Genomic DNA, 9,967 nt, shown 5'->3' on the forward strand with positions numbered 1-9,967 from the left:
AAAAGGTGTTTCTATGCTTCTAACATTTAAAGAACTTCAGAAATCATTATTTAATTTTCCACACCGTAACACCCCGATACAAGTTTTAAAGCTAGGAAATCTCTGACTAATATATCCAGCGCCTATGCAAGCTATGGTGCACAACTACAACCCATGCACCGTAAACAACACTGTGCAACCCGTGCATCGTAAGCAACACTGCAACCTATGCATCGTTAGCAACACTGTGCAACCCATGCACCGTAAGCAACACTGCAACCTATGCATCGTTAGCAACACTGTGCAACCCATGCACCGTAAGCAACACTGCAACCTATGCATCGTTAGCAACACTGTGCAACCCGTGCATCGTAAGCAACACTGCAACCTATGCATCGTTAGCAACACTGCGCAACCTATGCATCGTTAGCAACACTGCGCAACCTATGCATCGTTAGCAACACTGCGCAACCCATGCATCGCTAGCTACACAGCGTAAACCATGTCGCATAGGCCAAATTTTGCTACATATGTACCGTGAATAAGACCGTAACCGTACCGTATGACTTGCTTATTGTGCAATAAATTACAACTAACAATTGCTCACAATAATTCATCGTGAATTATAACACCGTGTAACCAAACTACTCCCCGTGTACCGTGTAACCCATGCACTTCGAGTTGCACAAAGTAAACCATGTGCTGCAAGTGGCACTGTCTCCTGGCGCGCGCTGAGTAGGTGGTGCGGTGGGGGCGTGAAGTGGTCGCGCATCCTCCGCCATGGTGGTGCGGGTGCCAGGTTGCCAGCTTTCTTTTCTTATTCATTTTACGAAAACATCTGCGTGCAAAATTCCATCCACAACTGCCATCTGGCCCACGCTATTGTACGAATAATTTCTGTGGAAACCAAAGTGTCCATTCTTCATTGCTCACGCATGAATGGATTTAGATTGTTCTACATAAGTGAAGATATGATCTCAGGTAATGTCTTCCTCCCACGTCTGATCCGCAGCGCCTGTGCGAAGGAACGGCAGTCCGACATTCGGACAACGAAGTGACTCAGTGTGCGCTAAGACTGTGAGGTGGAAGGTTGCGTGGCGTTCGTGCAGTGACAACACAAGCGGGTAACAACTCGGGTAGGCGCCGTCTCGAGAACTCAATCATACCTTATCGTCGTGTTCAGTTCCAAGTTAACGACTCGTACTGATCGACTGAAAGGAATTACAACTTAACGTAAGTGGTTCTATGATTGAAAATTTGCTTCCGGAATGACAAAAGCTCAACGTGAATGGTCTGCTTAGTGTAAACATGCCAAGACTAAAGTCTAAACCAGTCCAGCGAGCTCTGGATCCCGCCGCCCTAGCCTGCAGTAAAATGCGCCGCACGTAATAACGCCATTTTCGATATATTAGCCTCCGTGACATTGAACAGGAATAAAACATCTTGAGATTGGATGATATGCTTGACTGAAATAGGAGCTTGTGATGAACGATGAAATGCTTTGCTAAAAAAGTAGTACATACTCTGGATGTATAATGTATGATGATATGCTTAACTGAATAAGAAATCTATGTGACAATATGGACAGAAATAGGGATTCTGGGAAATTTATTTGGCTAAATTAGTAAATAGGTACCGTACCCTGGATGATCCGTTTGCCTAATTATTACGGAACCTTGATGATATGCTTGATTTAAACGAGACAACGGGTAACATGGATGATGTGTTAGACAGAAATAGCCTAATAGGAAACCTGTGAACCTAGAATATATATGATGTTCTTACCTAGGTGGTTTTGTTGTAGTATGCATGAGCATGACTACAGTGGCATGATGAATGATGTATGATATACATTCTCCAATATATTGCTAGCATAAGTATATTCGTGCATGAACTTCATAGTATATACCTAATATTTCTACATAGCATAGTCCATATGGTACTCGATCCATGAGATGGATAATGACGGATGCACCGTGAAATTTTACGGCGGTTGTTACATGAAGGAAGGCCGAGTGTTACGGAGGTCGTAATTAAGATGGACGAGTGTTGCGGAGGTCGTAATTAAGATGGACGAGTGTTGCGGAGGTCGTAAGATGGACGAGTGTTGCGGAGGTCGTAAGATGGACGAGTGTTGCGGAGGTCGTAAGATGGCCGTGTGTTGCGGAGGTCGTAAGATGGCCGAGTGTTGCGGAGGTCGTAAGATGGCCGTATGTATCGGAGGTCGTAAGATGGACGAGTGTTGCGGAGGTCGTAACATGGCCGTGTGTTACGGAAGTCGTGAGAGGGTCGAATGTTACTGAGGTCGTAAGATGGCCGAGTGTTGCGGAGGTCGTAAGATGGCCGTGTGTTACGGAAGTCGTAAGATGGCCGTGTGTCTAAGAGGTCGTAAGATAGCCGTGAGTTACGATGCGCTAATAGTTGATAACCACAGTTAACACTTGATTAATTATTATCAGTTATTAAGTCCACGTTGCTAACAATTCATCACCCCAATGCCATGCTCGGTGCAAACTGCAACTGTACAGCGTAGGACATCAGGTTGTGGCCGACGTAGGACTTACGACCATCACTGTGACTAGCTGTCACCATAGATGTTGCGATCGCCGTTGGGACTTGTTAAATAGCTTTAGGACGTACGATCATTGATAGACTTACGATCAGCTTACTTACGATCATCGCCGAGCTCACTTTCATCACAGGTTTTGCGTTTATCGCAAGGCTTACGACCATCTTAGTACTTACGATTATAGTTGGACATACGACCATCTTAAAGCTTACGATTATCGTTGGACTTACGACCATCGTAGGGCTTACGGCTATCATAGAGCTTACGACTATCGTAGGGCTTACGGCTATCATAGAGCTTACGACCATCGTAGATTTTATGACCATCGTGGAGTTACGACCATCGTGGAGCTTACGGCTATCATAGAGCTTACGACCATCGTAGGGCTTACGACCATCGTGGAGCTTACGACCATCGTAGGGCTTACGACCATCGTGGAGCTTACGACCATCGCAGGGCTATCACACTCTTAAACATTGGTGATGCGGTATGCTCAGGTCGACCAACAATTCTATTGCACTTTCAAAAATGGCCAAAACTTAGTGAAATGAACCTTTGAATGTGAAATTTTTTAAATCTAGATGAAGCTGTGAACATCGTTTATAACTGCCTTATGGTGGCATACATGATCATACACTTGGTATGGTCATACACTCGGAAAATCATCGATAATGAATGTAAGCTACGTTGAAAATTTCTGTAAATGTATGTCTATAGAATGTTTGAGAGAAGCTGGTACGATGCATCGAAGCAATTCACGATAATTAAATAAACAATAAGCACCAACACCTCAATAACGACGGTGCCAGAAAGCGCTTACTCAGCAGCGCTGCTGCCGACTGATGGTACTGAATGAATCTGTCATTCGCGCGCTCATTCACCGGACCTTAATTCCATAATTGCATTCACGAGACCAGAGTTGCATATATAGTGTTGGGCTACCTGAAAATAACCACGTAATAACGTTGACCACGAGTTGATTCCGTTGAAAAAACGTTTTATTAACGTCGTTACAACATCAGATGCCTATATAGTAGAACGGGCTCTCTGACCAGAGCTGCGCAGTGTTGTTAGCAGGTAGCATCAGCAATTGTTGTTTTCAGCAATCTGCATCAATTGTTGTTTTCGTGTTGTTGTTATTGTCCTTGTCTTCGTGCTGAAACAATGGGGGGAAATGCTCATACTTGGCGTGGGCGGCGGGGTGGAGGTGGACGAGTGGGCGGCGGGGTGGTGGACGAGTGGGCGGTGGACGGTGGGTGCCCAACAACATGACAGTCCGCGTTTGTGGCGATTACAGCCATCGTGGGCGTCAACATCAAGCAGCTCGAGGCGCAGCAATACCTGTCACTAAAGTCGCCATGCAATACGTACCTGTTAATAAATTCGCTATGCAATACCTGTTACCAACAATGCCATTCAATACATGTTACTAACCTCGCCACGCAATACCTGTTATTAAAGTCGCCATTACCTGTTACTAACCACTAAGCCTGCACGGTGTCCCCAGCTCACACAGTCACGCCATTTTTCTGTATCACTAGCCAGAGTTATTATTAAATTTGCATAGCTCATGTAAAGATATCCATGTCATAGTCCTTGTAAAAAATATCCACGTTTTAAAAGTGAATTAAGGAGAGATTATTGGGTGAACCATTCGCTAGCCAGCACATTTGCTTATGTACAACGATCGCTTCTGTTTGTTTATACTTATAGTTTACGGTATTCTTACAAATACCTTGTGAAATGAATATAATTTTATTCATCTCCTGTAGCTAATATATCATTCTCGATCTTCAAATTTGTTGAAAGGTGCGCCTGAAAACGAAAGAAAGGAATACATTCAGTTCACTTACTTTGAAGTACAAAAGGACATTGATGTGGCCCATCTTTTACTTATCATTAACATCGAACAAATATGTAAAAGCAAAAAAATTCATAATACATGTATGCTCATGAAAACTTGGTGTTATCTTTGCACTTAAATTCTTGGTGAACTTGTGACCAAAGCAGACTGACGATAAAAGTACTAAAATCAACCAATAAAACCATTACTTGTCTTTGAATCATCGATTGTATAAGCATAGTCCCCTGACAACTAGTCACTGAAGTGCTTCTGTTATGGTGCCTGATGTGCACGACTGAGCGGCGCACAGCTGGTGCAGCGTACAGCTGGTGCTGCGTACAGCCGGTGCAGCGTACAGCTGGTGCAGCGTACAGCTGGTGCTGCGCACAGCTGGTGCAGCGCACAGCTGGTGCAGCGCACAGCTGGTGCAGCGTACAGCCGGTGCTGCGTACAGCTGGTGCAGCGTACAGCTGGTGCTGCGTACAGCTGGTGAAGCGTACAGCTGGTGCAGCGTACAGCTGGTGCTGCGTACAGCTGGTGCAGCGTACAGTTGGTGCAGCGTACAGCTGGTGCAGCGTACAGCTGGTGCAGCGTACAGCTGGTGCAGCGTACAGCTGGTGCAGCGTACAGCTGGTGCAGCGTACAGCTGATGCAGCGTACAGCTGGTGCAGCGTACAGCTAGTGCTGCGTACAGCTGGTGCTGCGTACAGCTGGTGCTGCGTACAGCTGGTGCTGCGTACAGCTGATGCAGCTTACAGCTGGTGCAGCGTACAGCTGGTGAAGCGTACAGCTGGTGAAGCGTACATCTGGTGTCTTGGACTGGATCTTTGCTGTCACATCGAAACTTTTATGGCTTAGCGACCTCAATAACTGGGACAGGATTTCCACTAATTACCTAGAGGCCGAGTGGCCCAACATGGGGGCACAGGTACGGTACTCCTCTTTAGGCGCTAGTGGCCCAAATAGGCGCTAGTGGCCCCGCCAGTGGCCCAAAAAAGCGCTGGTGGCCCCGCTAGGGGCCCAAATAGGCGCTAGTGGGCCAAACAGGCGCTAGTGGCCTCGCTAGTCGCCCAAACAGGCGCTAGTGGCCTCGCTAGTGGCCCAAACAGGCGCTAGTGGGCCAAACAGGCGCTAGTGGCCTCGCTAGTGGCTATGGCCCCGCTAGTGGCCCAAACAGGCGCTAGTGGCCTCGCTAGTGGGCCAAATAGGCGCTATTGGCCCCGCTAGCGGCCCAAATAGTAGGCACACGTATACTCCAATAGTGCCCATTCACCCGTCGCGCGCCGCACGCCCCATAAGGGCTGCAGTTCATGGGCACTCGAAACTATTGGCGCGGCCACCAAACTTGGCGTTACGGCTGAGTGGGTCATATAGTGTGCAGCGTGTAGTGTGCAGCGTGTTGTGTGCAGCGTGTAGTGTGCAGCGTGTAGTGTGCAGCGTGTGAAGCGTGGTGTGGTGTTTTGTAAGTATAGCATGTGGTGTAAGCAGCATGTAGTGTGCAGTGTGTGCAGCGTGATGAACCGTAAAGTTTGTGTGTGCAGCGTGCATTCTGTGCACTGTGGACAAGGTCGCGTTCTCAGTGCAGCCGTCACTGTTTTGATGATGTTTATTGTTGATAATGTGTATTGATGTTGCGTTGGTGTTGTGTTCTTGTGTTATTGTTGTGTTAGTGTTCTTCAGTTGTTGCTGAAGTCCAAGTCAGTGGATGAAGGCACCGCCGTGTTGTTGATATTGCCACACTTGCCTGCATTCATCACAGCCTCCGTACAACAACAAACGCGGTTCACCTTGCTTTCAAGCTTCTGGCAGGAATAATGTTGCTTCTGGCAGGAATAATGTTGCTTCTGGCAGGAATAATGTTGCACCTCTAATTCAGTTTGTAATAATGCCACTATAACCACTCATTTTCTGGTAGTTAATCTCAAAAACAGTGTTGGTACATTCAGTGCCAGTACTGAGCAAACAGCAGCATTTTGTACCAACTGGCTCAAATTATTTTGTACCAGCTGGCACGGTGGTGAGGTTCAGCGTTCCCCCCCCCCCCTAACTTGCCCAACGACGGCTTGGGGACGGAGGACGACGAAGGCGGCGCATCAGAGCGGCCTTAAACCATTGGGAGACGACGAAAATTCTAGCCTTGCCAATCCGTCGGTCACTCCTCTCCACATTCACCACATTCAGCCGGAGTGATATTTGCTATTTGCTTACGCTATCTCGCTCTCTATCCCCAATAAATTGGGTGGAGTGATCGCTTTGCTGCTATCTGTTTTAATTTTGTATTTAATACCTTTAACTGGGCGAAGTTCTATACTTGACATAAGGACAGAAACAGTTGAGCTCTAAAAGTACAGCACAATCAAAGCATAGCGCTTGACTGCGAATGCGCCTGCAAGCTCTGCGATTGAAGGCGCTTCCGCTGCCCTGTAACGTAGGCCTGTCATGTCACACCGTGTATTTCTCGCCAATTTCTAGCGGCCTAGAACTTAGCATGAGAAAGAAGCGCTACGCGACACTCGTAGTAATTAGTGTGTGGTCCTTATGACCTTTTATGATGACTTCAGGACTTCCTAGTCCTCGGTCACGCTGATGCGCCGCCTTCGTCGTCCTCCGTCTCCGATTCGTCGCTAGGCAGGTCACCCCGCCCTCGGACGCTGTGGGATATAGTGTGCAAAGTCATTATCAAAAGTGCATGCAACCTTCATCACCTTAATAATGCCTATATAGCATCATCAATTACTGTATCTGAATTAATTAAAAGATTATAAATGATTCGCATAATCAAGAGATATGTTATTTGAATTCTTACAATGAAAATATTGATGATAGTGTAAGTGGGTTTCAGCAAAGTTTCAATTCTGTTAGTTTCAGCTGTCGAGATGAGCGGAGTTGAACGCTTATATAATAACTACCGATGTTGCTTTTAGCCCCATCAAACAAAATTCGGGGACCGCCCAGACTTCGGCCGAATAGTCACTACACTCGGCGCAAAGTAATTCTGGGAAAAATGAGCCAACCGATTGAAATCAGTTTCTTGTAAGAATATGTTTCCCAACTATATAGTCGCCTGAGATCATGAATATGTTTGCCCGAGCGAGTCAGAGGCTGCCATTCAAACCGAGGCGACATAGAGAAACTAACTGATTTACGTGCTCCCCGAGTCTTATAGGCGGGCCCTAATGCAGAGTCGCGCCCACCTCAAAATTTTGTTAATAGGGTATGTTCATGTTATTTTCGAGAAGTTTTCTGTTATTTTTTCAAATCATTGCATTAATTTTACGAGTGCTATCGTCTATCACGTAATACAGAAGACAATAACGTAAGATTACCGTTACACATCTGAGGGCATTTATACGTTAAAATATGTCATACGGAATAATGTATAAATGAAAAACTTATTGAATGATGTGACTGTATATTGCATATCCTGCACTGCACTTAACTCGCCGCCCACCCTGACCACCTCCTCCACCCTGACCACCTCCTCCACCCTGACCACCTCCTCCACCCTGACCACCTCCTCTCCCCTCAACAATGTTTTCGCCGGCTGTGACCAAAGATAAAAAAATTTTAATTGCCGCGCCTTGAGTGTGCAAAATGCGGGCCGGCGAACGCACGACGTCGAGCTCAGCGAATTGTGCTTGGGCAGAACAAAAGCGCGATAACTTCGGTTCTGCGACCATAATGTTCATATTAAACGTTGAGAGCCTGATGTTCATTTTAAACGTTATGCGACCGTTATTTTCATGTTAAACGTTATGTGACTGTTATGTTCATGGCAAACGTTATGCGACCGTTATTTTCATGTTAAACGTTATGTGACTGTTATTTTCATGGTGAACGTTTTGCGACCGTCATTTTCATGGTGAACGTTATGCGACTGTTACGTTCATGTTAAGCGCTATGCGACCGTTATACGAGCGTTTTGTATGCACGGTTATGCGCTGTTGTGAGGAATGCATACGATAATCAGTCCATATCGATACGCCTGGAATGACGCATGGCACCCATGGGTGGCATGACGCATGGCGCCCATGGGTGGCATGACGCATGGCGCCCATGGGTGGCATGATGCATGGCGCCAATGGGTGGCATGACGCATGGCGCCCATGGGTGGCATGACGCATGGCGCCCATGGGTGACATGACGCATGGCGCCCATGGGTGGCATGTCGCATGGCGCCCATGGGTGGCATGACGCATGGCGCCCATGGGTGGCATGACGCATGGCGCCCATGGGTGGCATGACGCATGGCGCCCATGGGTGGCATGACGCATGGCGCCCATGGGTGGCATGACGCATGGCGCCCATGGGTGGCATGACGCATGGCGCCCATGGGTGGCATGACGCATGGCGCCCATGGGTGGCATGACGCATGGCGCCCATGGGTGGCATGACGCATGGCGCCCATGGGTGGCATGACGCATGGCGCCCATGGGTGGCATGACGCATGGCGCCCATGGGTGGCATGACGCATGGCGCCCATGGGTGGCATGACGCATGGCGCCCATGGGTGGCATGACGCATGGCGCCCATGGGTGGCATGACGCATGGCGCCCATGGGTGGCATGACGCATGGCGCCCATGGGTGGCATGACGCATGGCGCCCATGGGTGGCATGACGCATGGCGCCCATGGGTGGCATGACGCATGGCGCCCATGGGTGGCATGACGCATGGCGCCCATGGGTGGCATGACGCATGGCGCCCATGGGTGGCATGACGCATGGCGCCCATGGGTGGCATGACGCATGGCGCCCATGGGTGGCATGACGCATGGCGCCCATGGGTGGCATGACGCATGGCGCCCATGGGTGGCATGACGCATGGCGCCCATGGGTGGCATGACGCATGGCGCCCATGGGTNCGTGCACGACGCGTCACTGCCGTGCACGACGCGTCACTGCCGTGCACGACGCGTCACTGCCGTGCACGACGCGTCACTGCCGTGCACGACGCGTCACTGCCGTGCCCGGCGCGTCACTGCCGTGCCCGGCGCGTCACTGCCGTGCACGACGCGTCACTGCCGTGCACGACGCGTCACTGTCGTGCACGACGCGTCACTGCCGTGCACGGCGCGTCACTGCCGTGCAAGACGCGTCACTGCCGTGCACGACGCGTCACTGCCGTGCACGACGCGTCACTGCCGTGCACGACGCGTCACTGCCGTGCACGGCGCGTCATATGAACGCTGTCTATTGATGCTGTCAAGCTCTGTATGGCGCTTGCATAGCCACTAATACACGCCAGTCCTGTGTACCAGCTGTGTGGCGTGCACCAGCTGTGTGGTGTGCACCAGCTGTGTGGTGTGTACCAGCTGTGTGGTGTGTACCAGCTGTGTGGCGTGCACCAGCTGTGTGGCGCGCACCAGCTGTGTGGCGTGTACCAGCTGTGTGGTGTGTACCAGCTGTGTGGTGTGCACCAGCTGTGTGGCGTGCACCAGCTGTGTGGCGTGTACCAGCTGTGTGGTGTGTACCAGCTGTGTGGTGTGCACCAGCTGTGTGGTGTGCACCAGCTGTGTGGTGTGCACCAGCTGTGTGGTGTGCACCAGCTGTGTGGTGTGCACCAGCTGTGTGGTGT

At 49.4% G+C, this 9,967-nt stretch overlaps 1 protein-coding gene across 1 annotated transcript in view; it reads left to right on the forward strand.

Annotated features, from left to right (window-relative positions):
- Positions 1-1,054: 1,054 nt before the first annotated feature.
- LOC108668018 (titin) overlaps positions 1,055-9,967 on the forward strand; it is a gene marked incomplete in the record, with an annotated part of 33,998 nt that continues 25,085 nt past the window's right edge. Inside the window, 1 exon segment of the mRNA XM_047883810.1 lies at positions 1,055-1,212.

This window comes from Hyalella azteca, unplaced genomic scaffold, assembly GCF_000764305.2.
Source record: "Hyalella azteca isolate HAZT.00-mixed unplaced genomic scaffold, Hazt_2.0.2 contig13716, whole genome shotgun sequence".
NCBI classification, from domain to species: Eukaryota; Metazoa; Arthropoda; class Malacostraca; order Amphipoda; family Hyalellidae; genus Hyalella; species Hyalella azteca.